This window comes from Condylura cristata, unplaced genomic scaffold (assembly GCF_000260355.1).
Source record: "Condylura cristata isolate star-nosed mole 26May11 unplaced genomic scaffold, ConCri1.0 scaffold00006, whole genome shotgun sequence".
Classification (NCBI taxonomy): Eukaryota; Metazoa; Chordata; class Mammalia; order Eulipotyphla; family Talpidae; genus Condylura; species Condylura cristata.
Genome location: NW_004567107.1, coordinates 51790933 through 51816309, shown reverse-complemented (window position 1 = coordinate 51816309; position 25377 = coordinate 51790933). Strand labels below are relative to the sequence as shown.

The window sequence follows — 25377 nt, the reverse complement described above, 5'->3', positions numbered from 1 at the left end:
AGTATTATTTCAAAGATTACAAGAGGTGATAGAATTAACGTTCTTAGCCAGGAATATAAAAAGGACTCTGTAATTGATGGTTGCCATGACAATGGTGGTAATAATCTCAATATATTAAGCAGAATTGAAAACATTTGGGATTAAGATAAATCTACCTCAGTTTGAGTTTGTGGCTTTGTATCTTGGGCAAATTATCTATGGAAGGGTTCAACTTGCACATCTGTAAAGAGTTAATACTTGTCTCACAGGGTAATTGTGAGGATCCAAAAGGAAAGAATGTGAAAAGTATTTTATAAAGTGTGAAGTATGATGTAGGGATTAGTTCTTATTGCAGTAGTTTAACTGTCAATTTCTAAGACACTATAAAAACTGCCCTCAAATTAGAGATAAAGCAATAATAAATGCTGAGTTTTGTTTTAGACAGGGGTACAGAGGAATAAGAATTAATAGTAACTTCAGTTTGTGTTAGCCGTAAACTTATGTTTTTTTTTCATACTTGGGAAACTGAAAAAAGGCAATAAAATTGCGTATTTGGAATAGGAAGTGTTTCTTTTCCCGGCTGCTTCACTGCATTATTAAAGAAAGCATGAGAATAAAAAAAGAACGAGACATTTCATATATACACACACACACACACATATCTATATATTTTTAATGAGGGCGATAGGGTTTGTTAAGCGGTGCCTTAGTACAGGCACTGGAGCTTGCCCATGGTGCCTGAATTTTCTGCCACTTCTTCTTGAGCAAGGACATCAGAAAAATGATAGTTAAGTAAATGTTGTACACAAGTCATCGTCTGTTGTCTTTATGTGCCCAGCAGCCACTGCCAAACTTACCACTTTTTTCATTTGGAATTGATGGTGAACTTTACTTCTTAAACTACGGCCACCTCACTGTGGGTCAACAAAGAAAATAACTTGCAGCCTTATTCAGGCCTGGTCCAGGATTCGTATTATCTCTTTGATCAGAGACTCTGAAAATAAAAAGGCATCAACCTCTTGGCCAGCATCTTAACCAGTTTCTTCTTATTAAGAAGTTTCTTCCAGTGCCTCAATGTCCATGTGGGGGATATCCAGAATCTTCGCCTTGTCACAGAGCTACCGTTCCCCCAACTTATACACACAGAGAACTTGGTTCTGGGAGTGGAGTGAAGCCTGACAGTGCCTATGAAATGTTTGTTCTTTTAAGGGTCATAGTTCTTCAACATGACCCAAGATGATTCCACCATCTCCAAAAAACAGCGGTGCTTGTGCTGGTTCCCATGTGGGACTTCCCCGCACGGCCTATAGAGGGCGTCGCAGAAGACTTGCTGCTCGCAGTGTCTTAAAAGGAGAATATTTTAAGTGCATGTTGACAGAAAGACATTATAGAACTGAAGACCAGGTGTTCTTTGAAGATGAGATGGTGTTTCGTGGTGTTCAGTGAAGAAGTTGACTTCAAAAGGGATCCAGATACGAGAAGAAATTACAGCTATTCTTTCCTTTTTAAGATTCTCTGGCCTACAGTGATAATATGTCCCAAGCAGACAGGACTGGGATTTGTTTATGGCACATTCAGTAAGGGGTGCTGGGTGCCATCTAAAGGGTCTACCTATTATCTATAGTGTCCTTAAAACAAATGTAAAAATACCATAAAGTACAATAAGATATTAAAAACCAGGGTATTTCACCTTCCACACTAAGGCATTAAATGAATGTTCAGCCAAGAATGATTAAGAAAACGTCTCCATGACTGGTTTGGTATGAGTTTTTATTTTGTCATCTTGATTCCAAGTAATTCAGTAATTCTATGTCTTGAAATACCCCAAATCCCAAATGGATTTGGTTATTTCCTTGTAACACAGTAGAGCCATGAATTACTGGGAAGTCTCTGACTAATGAACATCACTAAAAGTTCATTTTTTATTTATTTTTTTTATTTTTTTAATTTAATTTTATTTTTTTTTATTTTTTTTTAAATACAGAACTGGGGTACAGGCCAGAGATGTGGATGGTGAGAGGATTCACCAGAGACAGAGCGGGGAGCAGAACAGGCAGATCAACGAAGTACACTGCTGAGGGGAGCAGAAGAGGTCTGCTACGCCATGTAGTCCTCCTCCGGGGCAGGCGGGAATCGAACTCATGCGGAAGTGGCTTAAGGTTCTTTGTGCCGTGCTTTAACCCGCTGCGCCACCAGGGAGGGCCCTAAAAGTTCATTTTTTTAAGTAAATTTCATAAATTGAAATCTTTGGTTTTCAACACTGGTTGGTCAGAATGGTTCCATTCTGATTTACAAAATTGGGGATTTATGCCAACAAAGGAGTTAGGCTTTTCCTGGAATATGTCTTCTGCAGAACCAAGCTCCTACAATGGCCTGAAAACTCAATTAAATTGAACTGGGTGGAGATTTGTTGAGATCCCAGCTTTTTGTAGGAACAAAGCATCCACTGGATGACTACTATTAGCAGATAATCTTTGCCCATTGATCACCAAACACAAACAACTAACTTTATGGTTACTATCTAAGCTATATTATTGCTCTCAATGGGGACTTGATTTTTAATTATTTTATTCCTATTCATGTAGGCAACATGAACAAACAGATTCCAGTACTGTCCTAGCACTATTAATAAGTAAAGCATTTAATTCTAAAGAGACTGTTCACTTGCTCATCTAACCCTGTTACTATTAGTCCAATTGTTAGTATACATGCTGTAAGTGCTAAATATGTCCCATTTAAAGTGACTAAAACAAGAAAGAAATTTGTTTCTCTCTCAAGGAACAGTCCAAAGGGAAGTGGGCAACACTGTGCTTGCATATAGCTGTGACATCCCTAATTTGTGCCTCTCGTTTGTGGGTCCCAGTTGATTGCCATACTACGTTCTATCTCAGAAAGATATACTTAGCCTTTTTTAAATGTGAGGCCTGGAAGGGGCTCCCATTATTCTTCCAACCATCACATTAGCCAGAATGTAATCTCCTCCAGCTGAAAGGGAGAGTAGGTAAATGTAGAGGTGAAATTCACTAATGTGACCACCTATGAAATTATTATTGCGAAAGGGAAGATGGATGTTGAGCAATAACAGAAGTTTGGCCCCACCAGATATATAAAATAAAACTTCTCAACCCTTAATGTATAGATAAGTTACCTAGGATCTTGCTGAAATGCAGATTCTGAACTGATAGGTCTGAGTTGGAACCTGAGCTAGTATATTTTCAAACAAATTCCAGATGATGTCAATGTTATTTTTCTGTGGACAACACTGAACAGCAAGGAACAAAAATACTCTCTTGATTGCAAGAAACAGGGATTTGTTTAGATCACCTTAAGGAATCATTTACTGCAGGAGGACTGTGAAGAATCAGGGCAATTCTGGGTATTTCAATTCTCTTTTGACCATGGCATATTTATCTTAGCCTGAATGCACCTTTCTTCTCTCATACCAAACTGGATAATTCTCTGCAAAATCTCTAGTCCAGAATCTTACAGAAACATTAATTGTTTTAGTTAGACAAGGGACATTGATTTCATAGATCACCTAGAAGGATATAAATAGGATAAACTTTATATCAATAGTAGCCACAGCAACATGAACAGCCTAACTTAGCTTCCCTGAAGTCAAACATGGAAACTTCAGCTATAGAAGCCAGACAGAAAACTAAATATAGTTCCTTGGTTTGTATACTATAGCAAAGCATAGAAAATTACTGTTTTGTGTATAACAAACAGAATTATCAAGGCAAAACAGATATATATTTTATTATGATGTCATATAGTTATTACAATTGGAAAATTCACTGTTTTCTCTTTTTAGAAATAATAGATGAGGGCCCTCCCAGGTGGCGCAATGTGTTAAAGCACAGCACAATGAAACTATCACAGCCATTGAAGCACAAGTTCGATCCCCGGCCAGGGAGGTGACCCACATGGTGTAGCAGACCTTTCCTTACCCGCCCACTGCTCCCCTGAGCAGTATATTTCAGTCCATCTGCCTGTTCTGCTTCCCGCTCTGTCTCTGGTGAATGTCACCACCCCCCCGAACCTCTGGCCTGCACCCTAGATCTGTATGCATAAATAAATAAATATTTTTAAAAAAGAGAAAGAATAGATGCAGATTGGATTGGAAAACATAAGGGGAAATTTTTAGAAAAACAAATTTTAACTCAATTAACTCATTTTTCCCCAAACTAAACTTAAATGTAAGTAAGAAAAGGAGTACCAAGTTATAGAAAGAACAGAATAGAAATATACCAGATTTAGTAAGTCCACTGTTCACACTTTATGTAACTATCATTTGTCCTTTAATCTCAATGTATACTCTTTGACTAATGGGACAGAAAGACAATTTCCATTCTTAATCCCAACTCACTTCAGTTATTAGATCTGATTGGTTTCTGGTTCTCTGAGCATCCAGAGTCTGCTCTCACTCACCTTAACTTCTACAGAAATCTTTTCTCCATAGAAGGGCTTCTTTATGTTTTCTGGGCTCTGCCTTTTTGTGCCCTCTCAGAAGCAAGTATACACTGACACAACTGATGCAGCTGTTTTTCATTAACCCCTTCAGCTAACCTCCAGATGAATGACTTAATATGGCTTGGCAAACTGATGGTTTCTAAGGAGTCATACATATTTACAACACAACAATAGATTTAATAAAGTTAACCCATCTTACAACAGCAGTGCAAAATGAAACCACTGTCTCCATCCTACTCATAAAATCCAATTCAGGTGACTAACCATGTCGGAATGTTACTTCTCATTGAGCTGAAGTCTCCCAATTGGAATGTGGAGTTCTAATAGGTTCTCTTTTTCCTGTGAGAAGAGTCAGGAAAAGATGGAGCAGGACCAGAATGGACTCCTTAGGGCCACGGTGGAGCATGGGGGAAAAAGTGCCTCTTACACATGACTGCCTGCAAGGGGTTGGGGGTTGGGGAGCTGACACCAAGAACCAGGCTGAACACAGAGTCAAGCTGTGCAAACCAAAGCAGGGAGCAGGAAGGCAAAAGGGCAATTTTATGAAATGAACCAGAAGCATCTCTAAGAAAGTCCAGGAATAAAAAATATGGTTATTGGCTTGCAATTTGCCCAGCTACCCCACCACCCTGGAGGGCATTTTAAGTATTTCTTTTGCCAACTTGAAAGAAAATGCATGGAAAATTGATAGAAAGACCATAGGAGATTAAGTAGGATCAAATGAGTCTTTTCTGGTGAAGTACAGTAGCCAGATACACACTGGGTCTATGTGGCATAGGAAAAATAGTTATATGCAAGGAAAAGCAATTTAAGTACTTAAGGAAAAGGTATATGACGGAGCAGGTAAAAGAAAAGGTTCAGTTTGTAAGTTTCATTAGGGTCTCCTGGTTTTGTCTTCACAAGAGGAAATTACCTTGAATAGCACTATAGAGGTAACCAGTATGCAGAAATTGAGTTAACCTGGGAAAGGGACTTGTAAAGATATCTTTTTCATCTTCTTCTTAGGCAGGTTCCAATGAGAAACTAAGGCATAAGGGAGGTGCATATTCACACAGGTTTATTCTTCAATGGCATCACCTTGAACTACAAAAAAGAAGGTGCATAAACTTTTCAAATATATAAGGTGATGCAAAGCAGAAGTCAAACTTGCTATGAAAATAAACAATATATCAAGCTAGGAATGCTTTGCAGAACTATAAATCAGAGACATTCATCAGGGGAGGGAGGGAGAGAGGGATCAAAATGGGAGGGAAGAACAAAAAGTCTATGGTGATGGTTCATAGGTGTCTTGGTGCTGGGAATGTTATGGGGACAGCACCTGAGAGGAGAAATCACACATTGTACAAAAATGAACAGTGATGTAAAAACATATTAAAAAAAGAAAAAGAAAAGAAAACTTTGTCAGCAGCCATGGAAAAAGAAGTAGAGGGGGCCCTTAGTCTAACTTGTTTATGTTAGAAACTACAAAATTTGACAAAAATTACACAACCTTGTAATGGCAGAGCTATTCTAAAATTCACATCTCTGACTCTTAGTCCTGATCTGTTTCATTATATAATTCTAAGCCAGCCAAATGTTATGGGGAGAAAGTTGTAAAACTGCTCATACTAGTATGGTCTGTATATGTCAAAGCATCCTCCTACTAGGGATTGGTTGTGGTTAACTAGGATTAATCCTGGATGCCTATGATCACTGCTAAGAATAGTTGAAAAAAAAATCAATCCAAATTCATTGAGCTGATTAAATCAAATATGGGCTTGTTCTTGTTGTTTGTTTGCTATTTCATGGAACTTCTTTCATTCAGCTCAGATTCCCAAAACTCAACCCACTTTTTTTTTTTTTTGCAAATGATCCCAGAGGTCAGGACCACTAGGATTGAACATCAATAGATAGAGAAACATTCACTGCCATTGATAATCAAGAACCCCTGTCGAAAGAACTAAATGTCTAAATAGGAAACTGTCACGGTGGTAAAAAGAAGGCAGGGAGAAATCCCACTAGGGAATGCAAATCAAATAAAACAGAAGAGTATTTTATGCAGGCCTATTAAAATAGACAATTAAAAACAATACAGTTGTCCCTGCAGGGAAACAACCAAGCAGCTCCTCACTTATATATGCAGAGCACGCATGTTTATGAGGCACCTTTCAGACAGAACCTTCACAGTACGCTACCAGCATCACTAAAAATATTAGCTTAAGTCAAAGTAACACAGGGACTATCGTCCTCTGTTGTGTGATATCTAAAAAGTCTAAGACTGCCAAGCAAGTGTTACATTTAAGTAGTGAGTTAAACTCAAGTGCCTAAACTATGCATTTTTGTAGTCTTAATATCATCAAAAAAATTCCTAGGAGTAGGATCATCAAACAACTATTGCTTTAAAAAGTGAAGACTCACTTCATAAAAAAATCTTGCTGAGCACTCACTGGTCTTTTTCTTCCCATCAAGATGCTGGGTGATCTCTGAAAGTGATTCACTACTCGATTGACTCAGAAAACACCACAAAATCATGCAAATGAAGAGGTTCAAATCTTCCTGCTCATTTTAACTCTAGTGGATCTAGTGTTTAGGCTATCAAGGGTGTGCATAGCATAAAGCCACTAAGGTTGCTTTACTGTATCAGAGCGTGCCATTCGGTTGTTACAATGGTGGAGTTGGTGGATGTGCCCAGGCAAATAGTGGAGCTGGATGCAGAATCAGTGGCCCAAAAATAGTGCTGAATTTTTACTGCACATGTCTAAAATGTAGATAGTGATGCTGAACTTAGCGGTTTAGACGTTGGGTCTCTGGCCATTGAGTACATCCAGATGCATTGCAGAACTTAAAACAATTCAGACCCTCCCTGGTGATGCAACAGATTGAAGCACAGCACTATGAAGCTATCTGCAGACACTACAGCATGAATTCAATCCCCAGCCAGACAGCTGACCCACATGGCACAGCAGACCTCTCCTGACCTGCCCAATGCTCTCCTCAGCAGTGTATTTCAGTAGATCTGCATGTTCTGCTCCCCACTCTGTCTCTGGTGAACCCTCTCACCCCACACCTCTGGTCTGTACCTCAGTTCTTGTATGCATAAATAAATAAATATTTTTTTAAAAAGAACTTAAAAAGCTCATGGTTAGATTAACCCCTACATAAGCAACCCTGCCACACGGAGATGGTCCTTACTGAAAAAAAAAAGCTAACTCAAAAAAGACTGTTCAACCAAAAGAAGAGGTTGCATAGAAAGAAAAGACACCCCCAAGAAACTGAAGAACTTATGGCTGAGGACTAAGTTCAACATAAAATAAATGGAAATAAAACTGAAAGCAACACACAGACATACACATATTGCCAATCCAGTAGTTACCCCTGATTTTTTAGTTAGTGTTTGGAACGGTCAAACATTATTCACTACTCATTCATTCAGCAAGACATTCATTCAACAAATGCCTTTTGTTGTTGTTGTTAAGATACATTTATTTTATGTATACAAGAGCAGAGGTACAGGCCAGAGGTGCTGGTGGGGGTTGGGGGTGATGTGGTGAGAAGATTCACCAGAGAAAGAGTAGAGAGCAAACCAGGCAGATTGACTGAAGTACACCAGGAGGGAAGGAGAGGTCTGTCATGCCATGTGGGTCACCTCCCTGGCCAGGGATAGAACTAGTATCTCATACTATTCTGTGTTTGACATACAGCAGCACATAGTACATAGAGAAACTGATGCCCTAATAGAGCTTAAGTTCTAGTGGGAAGTGTACAAGTCACCCTTCTTTCCTGTTTTGCTGCTTCCTGCGAGGATTGCCCTTAGACCCATGCAAGGAAAAACCCTGTCATGAGACTCATATATCCAAGACACAGGCACACAAATGTTCAAGAACCCAGAGTCAGCTCTCACTACTGACTCTGTGTTGCCTAAAACCATGAATATCTGTTCCCTACCTTTAGGACTAATACCATTCAGGTGCAGAGATCTGCTTTGCCACATTTCTTTTTTTACATCTTAATGAAACAAAGAGTGACTATATCCAAATACAATGAGGATTTCAGGATCATGCTGTCACTAACTTCAGAGAGGAACTCTTCTTCAGAACACAAACATGAGGAATATTTGAGAGGTGAAATTCTTAAGAGAATGATTGAATTGCCAAACCCCTCTGCAACATTTCTTCAGTGGATTGTTGCATAAGGAATCATCCTTTCCCATTAGTGCCCAGAATCTACCTGCTGGTGTCCCTTAATTAATTTCATGATACTACAGAGTTCTGGAGATAACCACAAATATAGCACCCAGTATTTACAACAGTTGTGCATGAGCATTTTGTAAAATTAAACAATTTGTTTTGTATTAACCTTGTATTTACATACTGACAGTAGTAGCTAGACATTGCATATTTGAAGCAAGATACTGATTACATTATCATTGAGTTGATATCACTGAAAATGATGAAAGCTAGAATGGAGAATAATGTTATTTTGATAAAAGTTTTTATAAGATTGAAATAGGTATTGATTTTTCTGTAAAACACTTTGAAATAAATGAAATCAATAACTTAAATTTTTAAGTCTAAATTATAATTTTAAATTAAATATTTAGACCTATGATAATGAGGGTATATGTTTACACTCCTATGTGGAGCCTATAACTACAGAGATAAACCTATTTCTTTTAGCTATGCCCATGACATAAATGATACATAAAGAGAGTTTTTAAAATGTAAATAGAATGTCAAATATGAGCAATGGCCAAAACAGAGGAAAAGGAGATAACAGAAATGCACCTCCATGTTTATTGCAGCTTAATTTACCATAGCCAAGAGCTAAAAATGACTTACGTGTCCATGGATGGATGACTGAATAAAGAAAGCACAGTATATATACCCAGTTGAATCCTGCTAAGATATTTTTTGGAAGGTGAAATCCTGACATTTGCAACTACATGGATGGATCTGTGAAGTACTGTGCTTAGTGAAATAAGACAGAGAAAGACAAGCACCATGTGATTTCATTCATATATGATACATATATTACTCCAGACAAACAAATGAGCTAAATAAAATGAAAGTAAACTTAAATTATAAGACCAAATCTGTGGTTACCAGAAGGGAAAGGGAAGGGTGAGGGTAGTTGAGGTACAGGGATAAATTATAAGGTGAAGGATAGAAGTATACTTTTACTGGTGAAATTAATGTAGTATATATACAAGTTGATTTATAATGATGCACACTGAGAACATAATATGCTATAATGTAATGTTACTTCAGTTAAAAAATTATTTAAGGGCCTCCCTAGTGCTGCAACGGGTTAAGCGAAACACTATAAAGCTACCGCAGTCACTACAGCACGAATTGATCCCCTGCCAGGGAGGTGACCCACATGGCGAGGCAGACCTCTTCTGACTCACCTGCTGCTCCCCTCCGAAGTGTACCTTGTCGATCTGCCTATTCTTGCTCCCCACTCTATTTCTGGTGAATCCTCTCATCCTGCACCTCTGGCCTGTACCCAGTGCTGGTATGCATAAATAAATAAATCTTTTTTTTTAGTTATTTTAAAATATTACAAATCTGTTGAAATAACTAAAAATTAACCATTTTAAGTGCACTGTTAGGTTCACCTTGTTAAAACACTCCCCCCCTCTTTTTAAAAAAGCTTTAGATTCCCCTTTGAGAAGTCTCCAATCTTGACCTCCATAACATAGTTTAAATTTATTTCAAAAGTTTCCTTTTTTGTGTTTTATAATATTTGGGTAAGTATTATCCACTTCTTTTTAGACATACAGTGTATGTTTACTTTATGAACATAATAAATAAAAGGTTAATGAATAAGAAAATGTAAGACATTGTCCTAGCAGCGTATTACATGGTGATATAACTCTTACTATCTTCTGATTATGAACAGATAAATCTTCAGAAACACTCTCTCAAAATTCAAAACAAATTTCATGGTTATGGAAAATGTTCCATTGTCACACAGATGTGCTGTAACAAGCCAGAGAGTACCATTCACTAAACACGAAGTCAGTAAAAAAATCACAACAGCTGGTATTATTGAGAATATTAAGAACACTTATGGAGAAATAATACCCACATCAACTTGGAAGAGCATGAAACTGAATCTCACTAGGGCAGTTCCATTCATTGTACTTATCACTATCCAAGAATGATGGATCTGAAAAATTTACACTTGATTTATGATCTCCCTTATATCTGGAAAGGGAATATAAGTGAATAAAAAGATGAGCCCAAGAGGCAAGGAGGATAAGTGTGAACATGGCAGATGAAATTGCAATTAAAACAAACACCATCATACTGATGAGCCTCGACCTTACACATGTTTCTGAAGGAGACCTGATATGATTTGGTGTCTGTCAAATGGTTACTTTCTGTAATTCAAAAATTAATTAACACTGAAACCCTACACTAAACAAACTCCAAGTGTGTGTAGTCTAGCTTGTGACATCTTTTTGTTGACAACTATTTCAACTATTGATACTCAGGGGGAGTTACACTCTACTAGTCCAGATGATTGGACCAGGGTTGAATATTTGATCCAAACTAGATCAATCTAATTATTTTCCCAGAGATTTGGAAACAAGAGTCAAATGGAGTACCTTTAGGAGCTTTGGGGTAAGTCTCTTCCATCATGTTTCCAAAGAATGAGAACTGAGATGCAGAGAGAGAAGCAAAGTTGAGAAATGTAGGACAGATAGCCTGCATGGGTGTCTTCTGGCTTTATAAGTTCTGCATTTAGTCTCTGGTAGGCCAGATGTCTCTGGGTTCTCTAAAACACTCCCACATCCTTCCAATAAATTCGCTTTACTACTTATGCAGTTAGTTTCTCTTACTTCTAACCAAAACAATCTTGCTATGAAAAGGGAAATACACTCTAAGCAGATCTGTAATGTACTTTGAACCCAATTATGGAACAAAAGTCCAGGCCCACATCCCGTGAACTCTTCTCTCAGAGAGAGAAGCCACAGGCTTCAGAAATAAATAGTTATGTTTGGAAATAAATACTAAATCATTTTGCCTTCAGTATCTAAAATGGAAGAACAATAAAGTTTAGGGAGGAAATTTGTATTTTAGTAAACTTTTATAAGAAATAAAGGATGTTGGGGCCTCCTTGGTGGCTCAGGAGTTAAATACAGCACTGTCAAACTGCTGCTAGCCAGTTCAGCACTGGCCAAGTTTGATCCCGGGCCAGGGAGGTGTCCCAGGGAGGCGACCCACATGGAGAAACAGACCACTCCTGCTTCGCTGGCTACTCCCCTCAGTAGTGCACTTCAGTACATCTGTTCTTCTCCCCTCTCTCTCTGGTGAATTCTCTCATCTCCGCTGTCCCCACACCTCTGGCTTACACCCTAGTTATTGTATGCATAAATAAATTAGTCTTTAAAAAAAAAGAAATACTTTAAAACACACATACAAACTTGGAATTAGGATGGGAGTGAAGAATGAAGGAAAATAATCTATTCAGAATTTAACCTTTCCAGTGACTTAGGCAATGTTTTGCACATAATTCATGCAGTATCTTGCACTAAATTGGATATGAATTCACTTGCCAGAGAATTGGAGATAATGTCACTGTGAATATTGAATCAACCGGTAAGAAGTGGGAAGGTAGTAACACTGAAGGTGGCATTAGAAAACAAGTTGTATTTAACTTAGCTAAACAACTAATGATTAATGCCAACAAGATTATTGCAAATTACTAATTGCTTCTTTTTTTATTTGCCACAGTTAACTAAATTTTGGGTTTTGACAGATAGGAGGGGTGATTATGTTCATCAACAGATTGCAAACTCAGTTATCATTTTCTCCTATGTTATATAATCTGATTTTAGACTGTTAACTCACACTCCCAGTTAGTTTTGTCACCTTAAGTTTATAACATGAAAGTGGAAGTGCTATGTCAATTGAGAAATTGTCCTTGTAGCCAGTTCATTTGTTATGGTAAGGTTGCCTTATTACCAATTATTTAATCTTTGTTGCAAAGAAAATACCTACAAACATTATGTTAATGAACAAGACACATAATTTGTATTTGCTACCTTCCACAATTAAAGTCCACATTTTATATTTATTCCAACTGTCTCAGTTGGTCTGAAAATTGTAAGTACATAATAAATTTTAAATGTAAACATGTATCAAGTCATCAGATTTTATGCATATAGATTTTCAAAATGTTATATGTCAATTATGTCTTAATAAGCTAGAAAAAATTGTTGTAAATGCATAAACTTATCCATGTGGGAAATGAATACAGAGTATTCTTGAAGGATGGTGATAAAATATTAGATCTCTTATATATAGCAAGCTTGATAATCTGTCAAATATTCTATTATTATTCATAATTCTTAAATCAGTAAAGCTTTTAGCACATTTTGTTAGCAACAATAGAAAATAAAGTGGCTTGTGATCATATTCATATTTAGAATGACATTCTTCTTGGACTTTAAGATCTGCTGCAAGTGAAAAACTCTCTACTGTATAAAAATGTTAGACTTTTAATGCTCAATGAGCTCCAAACATGCTGGGTATAGAGAATATAAAATACATTGTGATTGAGATGGACCTAAAAATCGATATAACAAGCCCACAAAATTATGGTTATTATAAACAGATAATACAATATATTTTTTTAAGTACTAATATTCAGGACAAGTATTTGATTATCTATAATTGTTGGCTTTTATATTTTGGGAAAAACCAGTTATTATAGAATTCAATTCAATATACATTTAGTGAAAGTTTACTGTGAGCTAGTTATATACAGCATGTGGAAATGTAAGTTGCACTCCTCACCCAGGAAATCAAGGGTTTTACATAAATTTATTTTTTGACACAATAATTCCACTTCCAGATATCTTTTCTTTTTTAATGGGTTTATTTATTGATGCATACAGATCTGGGGTACAGGTTAGAGTTGCAGGGGCGGTGAGAGGACTCACCATAGATAGAGTGGGGAGCAGAACAAGCAGGTCAACAAAGTACACTGCTGAGGGGAGCAACGGGCGGGTCAGAAAATGTCAGGCGAGCCATGTGCATCACCCCCTGGCTGCACAGCCAGTTTCGTAGTGCTGCACTCCACCCCACTGCACCACCAGAGAGGACCCTCCAGATATATTTTCTAAAGAAATAATCAGATGAATTCATAGTTGACAATTTTAAAGAAATCGTAATATCAATACTTTATTAATTCTTTCAAAAATTATAAGAGAATACTTCTGAATTCATTGGTATTACCCTAATAACAACTACCCTGCATTTCTTATGAATATTTTCATAAGCATTATCAACAAAATGATAGAAAACAAATCCAGCAATATATAAAAGGAATTATTCATGATCAAGTAGGATTTATTATAAAAACGTGTAATTTCTTTAACATTTGAAAATAAAGGAATATAACACCCATATCAAGAATAAAAAGCAACCCCACATCATCTTCTCAATAAACACAGGGGAAAAGTATTTGTCAAGTTTCAACACCCTGTTATGTATGATAAAAATCCTCAACCAACTAACAAGAAAGGCGCACTTACTTAACAAGATAGAGGACATTACAAGTATGCTTACCCAGCAATGTTTATTTAACAGAAAAGGAGGGAGGAGGAGGAGAAACTTAGATGGTCCAAATTTAAGGTAATAATGACATGAATTACAGTCTTATAAAACATTAAAATATAATATAACCATTAAAAGGATTTATGGAAAGTCAGTGTAGGGAATACTTAAGCATGAGAATTCTGGAGACAAACTACTTATAGTTGAATCCCCCTTCTACCACTTACCAGATTCAAATTACTTGGGCAAATTACTTAACCTATCTAAACTTTAGTTTCTTTATCTGTAGTGTTTTATTAGAATTAACAGTGATTATATGAAGTCCTTAGTGTGTTGCGTAACAATGATGAATGCTAAATAATAGTGATTATGGTGTGCCTTTATTAACAGGTTGACAGCCTTAAGATATGTTATCAAATAAATAAGCAGGATATTAAATTGTTTGTAAAATATTCAACAAACTTAATGTATGGTTAAGTTGATGGTTGGGGGAATGAAAGTTTGAGATGTATAAAGGGGTGATGTGAGATTATATTGTGTCATATAATTTCCTCTGTAGTGTATGACATCTGATTATTTTCACTGTTAATACTTAAATGTCTTTTTAAAGGATTTTCCTTTATAAGTTCTCATTTTGTGACTTCCCTGGTTTTCCTATGTGTGTCTGCTAAGAGAGTGTGACACTAATAGAAACATTCATGGGCCACAGAGAAAATAGAATAGGCTATTTTATTTCAACTCAGATACCAGTAACCACCATTACATTTCTATCATTGGTCTCCTTGGAGGAAGCCAGCAGTCTGTTGAGTTACCAGTATATCCCTCATTCAACTTACTCTTTTTTTTAATCCCCCCTTGTTGGCAATTAGCAATCAAATTCTTAATTAGCTAAATCCACCTGGTTATTTTTCACCTAATAAATCAATTAATTCAATTCACATGGAGGTATTGTATTTAGTGCCATATTTCAGTCATTACTGACCATCATTATGTGTGGCTGCTCTACAGTGAAGACATGATCTCCAAGCAGAATTTTTGTTCACCACTGTTTTGCAGTCTGTCAGGTAAGTGGAGAGTGTGGTTGGTGTTTTTAATGTAGAAAGGGATTTAACAACAGGCCTCAGAAGGCCAAAACAGATATTAGGAGGCTAGTGTATGTAATAAACAGGTTCACTGTTTTGGTTACAGCCTTCTAGATATACCTGATGATAGGCAGTGTGGTTCATTTAAGACTCACGTTGTATTTGTTCAGTACAAAACTCATGATATTATATTCTCTGTTGTTGAAATAAGACTGCTGAATAGTGGCATAGACTTTCCAGTAACCCCTCAAGAATGAATTCCATATAATTATACTTTGCCCCCAAGTCTTCTAGTGGGTCCACACAGTGTTGAGAAAGAGGGAAAATTTACAATTCCATTTTTAAAACCAACTTGAAAGATTTTCAAATACAGAGAAGTTTTTGGGTTTTTTTTTTTTTTCTCTTTCAGCATTTAACATTGTTTCTTGAAAGAAACTTTTTTGGGAGAATGATAATAGCACATCAGTGTGTAGAGAATTTTAATGATAAGAGGAAATCTTTAAAAATAAGCAAAGATGTTCTGCAAACACTATTACCTGTTAATCTCCTAATTATTCCAGATATCTAACCTAGTGGTTTATTTTGATTATTAAAAAAAAAAATCCCAATGTAAACTATGTATTGAAATGTTTAGATATGTAATGAAACATATTCATTTTTCTAAATAGAGTGTATTTCATACAGGAGCCTGAAAATAATACTGCTTCCTGATAAAATGATAGATTTCAATAATCTATTCTTATCTTGTCTTGTTAAGAAACATTTAGGAATCTCAGAATCAGTCCTGGGCAAGTAGGAGAGTAAGAAATTGAGGCAAAGTCTTAGAAACCAGTACCTCTTCAGAGCTAGTTCTTACAGAAGTACAGATTTGAGTGTCTCCAGTGAAATGAAAACTTGCTTTAGAAATTTTTTTTTATTCACAGCTTTATTGAGAAATAGAAGACATAATTCATATATCATAAAGTGTTGCCTTTTGAAGTATACATTTCAATGGTTTTTAGTACATTTACAAAGGAGGGTAAATACTACAAATATCTAAGTTGCATTTTCATCATCCTAAAATATTAAGTCATATTAGCAGTTATACTCCAACCCCCATCCCTATACCTTAGCCACCACTAATCTGTGTCTCTATATGTTTGCCTATTCTGGGTAATTCATATAAATGTGATCATACACTAAATATGTGGTCTTTTATGAATGACTGGCTGCTTTAGCTTAACATGATTTTAAGGCACATCCACATTATAGCATATATCAATACTTCATTTTTTATTGCTAAATAATATTCCCTTTTGGACTTAAAACAGCAAGTATACACACTGTCCCTATGAATATTTGCTAAATAGTTAAATTATCGCCAGCATTAATAATATTTTTGAAGCATTAATAATATTTTTGACTGAATTCAATCTCTCTGATACAAGTTTGAAAGAGGTAGGTAAGACTATAAAACTACAGGCAAGCAAATCAATAAAAAAATACTGTAATACAGTTGAAGAAGAGGTAGAAGGAAAAGAAACAGAAAGGGAGTCAGCTGGTGAGTGAATCAATATAACACTTTTAATTTTGTCCTTCTTGAAGAGGAAGCTGAAAAGCTCTGATGTGTACTATCCCTTTCTAGTAATTTTTAAATTTCCCATGACCTCAGCTCTCTCTCTAGAACAACCATAAAATTCATTCCTACCCATCCTCTGGCTACTATTTTTCTTATAAAAATAACTCCCTCCCAAGTTACTAACAACCTTCAATTTGCCAAATTCCATGGGCATTTTACAGACTAGTTCTTAAGCGATTGGCTGCTGCATCTACAACTCTAAAACTACTAAAAATGCTCTCTGCATCTCTATAAAATGTCCGTAGCACCTATCAACTTCCAACTATAGTACCTGTCAACTGTAGTTCCTATCAACTTTTGTTTATCTTTCCATTTTCTTCATTCTGCTCTAGAGTCCTCATTATGAATGTTTTCAAAGACCCCTTTTTGGAGTCCTGCTTTTCTGACTCGGGACAATCACTAACGTAGAAGCCACATGCACATGGGACTATTGAGAATTTTAAATGTGCTAGAGCAAACTGAGATGTGCAGAAATTAGAAACACACTCCAAATTTCAAAGACTTAGTACAAAAAAGGAAAATGAAATATTTCACGAGCATTTTAAATAAAAAACGTATTAAAGTGGTAACATTTTATATAGGTAAGGGTTAAGGAAAATACATTATCAAAATTAATTTCAATTGCCCTTTTTAGTTTTTAACTTCATGGGTTTTTTAATTCCCCTTTTTAAATTTCAAAATCTTAAATTGTAGGTGAGGTTTGCATTATATTTCTGTCGGACAGAGCTACTCTAGACATTCTCCCATTTCCCCTGGGTGACCATACTAAGTATCATCACTTCTCTCAACACTGTTATTTTCCCTAATTCCCTGATCTTCAGCGTCGCATACAATTCACTCTTGAACAATGGGGTCCTGACACCTCCCCAATTCCTCCCAACAGTCAAAAAATCTGCATATATTTTTTCACTCCCTTCAAAACTTAACTCCCTGCTATGGATTGGAAGACTTACTGATGACATAAACAATTAGCATATATCTTGTATGTTATGTCTAGTATATAGTGCATTCTTATAGTAAAATAGAGGGAAGAAAATGTTAAGAAAAGCATAAGGAAGAGAAGACCCAGGGGCCAACTGTGTCTACATGTTGGGGGCATTTCCAAAAAAAATAATAAGTAATATTATCACAGACCTTGACTTCCTGCTGTCTATGTGCCAGCACCATTCTACATACTTTACAATTGTTATCTCATGTATGGTCTATAACAACTCTAGGTAGTAGATACCATAAGGATCCTCTATTTTGTAGATGAGGAAACACAAGCACAGAGAAGTTAAGAAATGTGCCCAAGTTCACACCAGTAGTGATTCCCTGGTGCAAATGCAGGTCACTCTGCTGTAGGAGTCCACTGTCTCTCTAAAGATTATGCTAAATGGCCACCAGATAGTCCTTTCATAACTGAAATCCACCTGTTCATTGCTGAAGTCACCAGACCATGTTCCTCACCAACATTGAGTTGCATAACTTATGTTTTCCACTCCAGATCCACTCTTCTTTAAGAGGATAACCTAGGCGGACTGCATCAACTGGACTCTGCCTTCTGCTTCCACAGGCAGTTGGGCTTGGTCATTGTGAGTTCACCTCAGCAGATCTGAAGGAAGGTCCAGCATACTAGCTCAAAGTTTGTCTCTGTCTCCATCTCCCTGCAGGGCTGCAACAGGCTGGCTGCTGCCATTTTCCTTGATTGAGGTCATGCTCAGGCAACTACTCCAAGCAGCCACTCTGTCTCCAGTTTGCATGGGCAGTGCCTCCAGGTCTTGTGTTGATAACAATATCATTCTACCAACTTACCCCCGCCTCCGCCCCAACACATGCACACACAGAGATCTCCCACATTCACTATTATTGGTCCAAGGAGGTCTCTAGTCCTCATATTTTCTTTATACTCTGTGCATGTATTTATAAATAATTTATATGCTAAACTCTCCTCAAATTACCCAACTTGAGCATGAGTCCCATTTCTTGGGGACCCTGCCCATGAAATACATATATTATTATTATTATTTTGTATTCATAAATTCATCCCTTGGGACCACACTACTCAATCACAAAAGGTAAAATCAGGAATGATGTTCCTCTCCTCATATCCTTCCCACCCCCTGCCTTAACCTTTACTCATTTTTCTTTATTTTCTTCTTCTTCTTTTTCACATTTTAAATAGACAAGTTTGTTAGGGATAAGAGAAAGAAAAGGTCACATATGGCAGTGTTGGGAGAACTGCCTCATTTTGCTTTTTAATGGCATTGCTTCAGGCCGTCACTCTCTCTCACACACATTGTGGTAACAACCCCAAAGAGACCTGCTCAAACTCATTCTCAGTGGCAGAGTGAAAAATACTGCCTAAGATGGAAGATCTCAGCAGAAATCTCCCTTGTTTAAAACCTTTCCACTCCTCCACACTACCAAGCCCTGCTTCCTGCCTGAGACCACATCGCATCACTCTCTACTAATCAGGTATCCTCCAAAATCAGTAAACTGCTTTTGATTCCAAGCTCACACCACCCAAACCTTCTTTCTCATTTCTATGACTCTGTACTTTGCTTCTGCTCACTCTCTCCATCTCCTTAGATTCCTTAGCCAGACATCACTAAGAGGACCATTTGTCCTCACCAAGGATATTTACCCCTTGGTTCCACCAAGCTGAGTTTGTTATGATGTGTTTCTGGGGTGACAACAGTGGTGAGAGACAATAGCAACTTCATGAATTTCGACCCATGTGGTCCCATAGAGATCCCTATTTAGAAGAACCTTGCTTGTCAATTTGTACACTGTCACTGCTGTCTTGAATTCTCAGTAATATTTGAACAAGATGCCCTAGATTTCATTTTGTGCTGAGCCCTGCAAATTATATAGCTAGCTAGCCTTGCTGGGAGGTAGGAACTAACAAAGACAATCGGGGAGAAAAGTATACTTAATCCTCTATATGTTCTTTTCATGGAATCAGGCCAAATCCACTCCAGAAAGCATAAGAATTCCCTGCCCTCACCTTGGTTATTTTCCTTATCTGGATAATTTTATAGGAGGAAGATGAACATAATGTCCTAAAGAAAGTTAGAAAAGAATCAGAAGGAGCAAACAATTGAAATTAATTTTTATATTAGAGAAAATCATACAATTTTGGTGAGAATAGTGCAGTTATGATTTTTTAAAAACCTCTAAATTTTAGGATCTCTAGATTTATGCAACATACATTTAAAATACAGAGGAAACTTCTGGAGGAACTGCCAAAGGTTGTTTTCTTTTTAGTATTTATATTTTGGAAAAGACTTAATTTTACAAAAATTTTATGAAAAACTCTTCTGAAATTTCATATTGATGAGTTCATTGATTTAGAAATGAGAATTGTGATAGTTCTTATCCCTGCTCTACTCTGGGAGGCAGTAAAACATAGTGTGAAAATCAAAGCTTTAAAGAATGATGGCTTTCAATCCCAGCTTAATTTCCTTGGGCTCAACCCTTAAAGACTCTGATAGCCACTGAGTTTCCTTCACTTTAACTGGGAGACTAAAACTCATCCCATAGGCTTGTGTAATGACTTAACACAGCTAAGCATGTCAAATGTTTGACTATGTGCCAAGGTGCTTGGATTTCAGTCAGTTTCTATTGTCATTAATATTCCTCCCTTCTTTTCAAATGGAAGACCTGTCTAAAAAGACCTACTCTATAGAGTTAGATTGACTATTTAACATCTTGAGGCCTGAATACCCTCATTTGTGAAATGAATATTAACATTAACACATTAGTGAAATGAGTGTTACCTAGAAGGTAACAAACACTCAGTACGCAAGATAATCAAAGTTGGGGTTCAGGATAAACAATGTGAACCTTACACAAGTGTTGGGGAAGAATAGTCCACAACAGGAAATGTGCATACAGTTCTGCTGAACATCTTGATATAGTGTGAAATGTTTTTTAAAAGATTACTTTCTTGGGCCCTCCTTGGTGTCACAACAGGTTAAATAAAGCACAGCATTACAAAGCTAGCCACAGCTGCTTCAGCACAAGTTCAATCCCTGGCCAGGGAGGTGACCCACAGGGTGCAGCAGACCTTTCCTGTCTTGCCCTTCAGCAGTGTACTTTGTCAAAGAGCCTGTTCTGCTCCCCACTCTGTCTCTAGTGAATCCTTTCACTGCCCCTGCACCTCTGGCCCGTACTTCAATTTTGTATGTTTTAAATAAATGAATCTTAAAAAAAAAATTACTTTCTCTAACAATGTATAAGAATAACAAAGTATATAAATGCTTTTAGTTTGTAAAAACACTTTATGCATTATTATATTTGATCAGGTCAAACAGCTGGTAAATGACAGTATGGATTCCTGACAGTATGGTAATCTTGACCACCTACTTAAGCTATCAAATATTTGGAGAATCATTGTAGTTCTGGTCTCAGGAAATTACTTGTGTAAGGTTACTTACAATAAGAAGATTAATGCACTCTATGGATAAGTGTTTTATAATGCTTAGGAACTAAACTCTCTTCTTCCAACTGGCATCCATGTGTCATAAATTGTCAATTTGTAGAGAACAGGGTGGAGATTGTGGATACATAGGCCATGCTCAAAATCTATAGGAACTTACAAAAATTAACTCACTTGTGTCCTAGTCATATATGAAATCAGCCCTGACTTTAATCAATGGTGTTCATTTAATTTCCGGCTTTCAGAAAAGCTCTGTTTTATCCTATTTATCAAGCATCAAATAAAAGTATCCCATCCCATAATAAAATACCTGTATTCCTGTAAATTTTTCTTCATGATAAACCAAAATGGTAAGAGATTTGTCTAATTTTTAGATGTTCTGTCATTTAGGTCCCATCTCATTTATTTGACCTCAATATCAAAGCCTGGCTCTAACCCACACTAGTTCAGGCTCAGTGACTTTGGGACCAAATAGAAAGGGCCTGGGGCCTCACACAGGAATGCCCTCTTAAGACATTTACATTTTCCTGTGAATAATAGGTTCCTCATCTGACCACCCTTCCTGCCTCCAACAGAGCCCACTCCTGATGGATCATACTACAAGATGAAACTTTAGTTTCTTGGTGGCTAGCTTGCTGAGAAAAATTAACTCTCCCTTCCAGCCACAAAATTATGAGAAATGGAATGAGTTTTATCATGAATCCAGTGATGACTCCATCTTCTTATGTGCCGAGTTGGCACAATTCGTATAATGGTGATAATACGTACAAATCAGTTACATGAAAACTATTGCTGCAAATATCATAAAACCTTTGGATTTTATTTTTTAACTCTAAGTATCCCTTCTAGAAGTTTCCAGATGGAATATTTTATTTATAGAAATAGAATTTTGACCTCTTCTGGCAGAAATGGAACAAGAAAGACACTACACTTCCTTTATTTTCTTTTGCTGCCAGAGAGCGCAGAGATAGTCAACTATAGCATATTTGCCTTTTCTTCCCTTCCTTTGCTCAGAATTTCTACTTTACCGCCTTCTTAAGTTGATTCAAGTAATTTTTGAAAGAGAAAGGTAAAAATAAGTCATTACATTTGTATGTAACATAGATTTTTGTTTTCCAAAGGTGGTCTTATCACCATCAGAGAGAGAAGTGTCCCAGATATTTTGCAGAATAGTTGGGGAATGAACAGACAGACCAAGCCTTTCTTATCCTCAAATCCATGACCTGATATTACAGTTCTCAAACCTCAGGGAGGATGAGATTCTACTGAAGGGTTTGTTAAAATACAGACTACTGGGCTTCATGCCCAGAATTTTGATTCAGTGTGTCTGGGACAGGGCCTGAATATCTGTGTGTCTAACACATTCCACGGTGATACCAATGTTTCTGATCAGGGAGCAAAATTTGAAGACTATTGATTTAAAGGAACTTTCCATCTTCTTAAAGAAGCAGACAAGCAAGGGCAATATTAACTAAAGCCTACTTACACAAAAGGAGAAAATCAAGTAGAGTGGAGTAGTACAGATTTTGGGGGCGGGGGGGAGATATAAAGGTCAAAATCGTTGAAGGAAGTCAGGGGCCTGAGCTGTATACAAAATCTTGGGGAAAATTTCTGAGGAGTGATCTAAACTTGAGACAAAAAGCAGGCAGGGCAGGCAAGTCAGTCAGCGAGTAAATTTGCACATGGCCAGGAAGCAGAAGTATTTCAGCATGAATGGCAATGGCAATAGTGTCTACCAAAGGAACCATCAGTAAATTCTGTCAACCTTTGCTAAATTAATGAACAATGCAGAGATTTGATTGATGATGAAACAATTCTTTCCACCATTTGGAGGATAATGTGATCAAGGAAAGTCTGGACTGTGGTGAGTTTTGAAGGTGAAGGAACCTAGAGCTTTCAATTTTTCAACAATGACTTTTTTTGTTGCAAGTTTTGGAGAGAATATTGACTTAGGAAGTAGTATTTTTGGATCTTTGTATAATGAGATGATAAAAAATATTTTGTATGTTTAATAATTTCTGTAGAAATGTTCTGAATAATATAAATATAATTGTTAAAATATTTAACAATTCATTATAATTATTGTAAATAATATTTATAGACAAACATTATTTCAGTGTCATTATATTTATATAATATATTTATTCTAAAATATAAATATAAAAATATTTTATGCTAAAATATATAGTATGATTTCATGTGGCTTACTGCCATAAAATGAATGCATAGCAAGAGAGACAATTCAAAGGAAGTATTAAAGGAATTGTCATAGACTGATATATAAGGAGGATGACAGAAAACCAATATGAGTTCTTATTTTCCAACCTGGGTGAAAAGGAAGAAGATAGATCATCAACAAAAAGAAGGGTGTGATAAAGGTTTTGGAAAAATGATAATGAATTTGGCCTTAAAACGAAACGAAACGGGGGGAGGTGTAAAATGGGGTAAGGAGGTGTCCGGCAGGCAATAAGGATGCCAGCATTAGTTTAGTGAGGCAGTAGGGCTGGAAATGTGTAGGCATTCTCATAGAAGTGATAATCCAGTCAGGGAAAGAGTGCAATATCCTCATGCCAGCCTTTCCTCCCTGACCCCCCTATTCCTGTGCAGCTCCCTGGAGCACTGACATCTTTGGCAGGTTACAGCTGAAAGTCTTCCCCTCCTCCCTCAGACTATGCCCAGGCTGTCAGGGAGAGGCACATCAGTCACACAGAACCACCCTTGCTGGTGGCTGGCACCAGCCTAGGTCCAGAGGCCAGTGTGCTTTCACAGCCTTCTCAGGACCTGGAACTGAGCAGCCTGGTTCTATGGCAACCCTGGCAGGCCCCAGCTGGCAGCAGTGGAAATGGCAACAGCAAAGCCCTCTGTCACCACACCCTGGGGGCAAGTCCTGCCAAGAGAGGGAAGGGTCAGTCCAAGGCTGGAGCCCAGGCAGGCAACTAACTCCCACTAGATTTTGAATGCAGCTGGAGGTGAACCAGAAGGAGATACTCTAGCAACCAAGGCCAGCAGGAATGTCAAGGCAAGGGGAGAATGTGATGACACAGAATAGTTCAGAGATAAGAACCCAGAGAAACCTTCTGTTAAGGAGGGAAAAACTGGAGGATGTCCAAGGGAGATGAGAATAAAAAGTACCTTCAGGTTCAGAGGTGGAAAAGAGAGGAGCATGAGGGTTAGAGCAAGTTTTTCGAGAACAGAATGATTTGCAAATTGGAGGCTCTGGGGAAAAGCCAAAGATTCAGTCATCAGCATGAGAGGACTAAGACTGTCCATAGTGACTTAAAGTATATTGGAAGAAAATGGGGTCCTCAAAATACATACAAAGTGAAACCAAAACAAGTGACTATTCCTCAAATCTTCGAGTTACTGCTGATTTAGTCCATCTAAATGTGTGGCAAATCACCATGCATATTTCCTGGTGCCACTGAATATATCTAGTGTGTAAAGAGCTGCCCAAATGTTGCCAGGGTTCAGCAGTTTGGAGGCCTGGAACAGAACGTACTGTGCAGGTACCCTGGCTCAGGGGGCTGTGTGGTCTTCCTGCTGCAGCAGCGGAGAAAGATTAGAGGACAAACCGCCCGGTGGAGCGCAGCGCCTTGTAGGTCATGAGTCTCATGATGTTAGAAGGAAAGAAGAATTTTGAAAAATTATCTGATTCCAAGTTTGGGAATCTAGAAACTGTCAAGGAAGCTCTGATCTTTACATCCTGAGGTGTTGTAGCAGTAGAATCTGGAAATTGGAAGAAGTTGAACTAGAATTGCACTATGATAATGGACTGAAAATGGAACGAATTTGCTAATCATATCAATGTCCCTCTGGAAAGTGTCAGAGAACCTAATGTATAATGCAAGTAGTTACAGTCATAATTTTACTTAATCCTACCAAAGGCACCATAAATGCAGGCTTTGTCACCATTTTACAGTGGAAACACAAGCACCAAAAAGTCAAATAGCTGGCCCAGTTTCCTAATCCAGGCCTGTATTCTTTCTGTGACATGGTTATGCCACCACAAAATAGTCTTTTTTTCCTGTCTCTGTTCCTTAAAATCAGGCTAGTGGAAACAGCCTGTCTGATAAGAACCTTAATTCTGCAATTCTTGGGGCCAAAGGAACGAGATGGCTGTAAGAAGGGAATGATGCTATCTATCTTTCTCTTCACAAAAATGTACAGTGATTGTCCCACTGAAACAAAAGTAGGAATTAAACAAATGCATCGGTTACAGTATTGTTTTTCTTCTATAATAGGAAATGTGGGAAA

The 25377-nt window shown here is 37.3% G+C and overlaps 1 pseudogene; it reads right to left on the bottom strand.

The window, feature by feature from the left end:
* Positions 1 to 651: 651 nt before the first annotated feature.
* Positions 652 to 9277, bottom strand: LOC101619511 (annotated as a pseudogene).
* Between the last annotated feature and the right edge of the window lie 16100 nt (positions 9278 to 25377).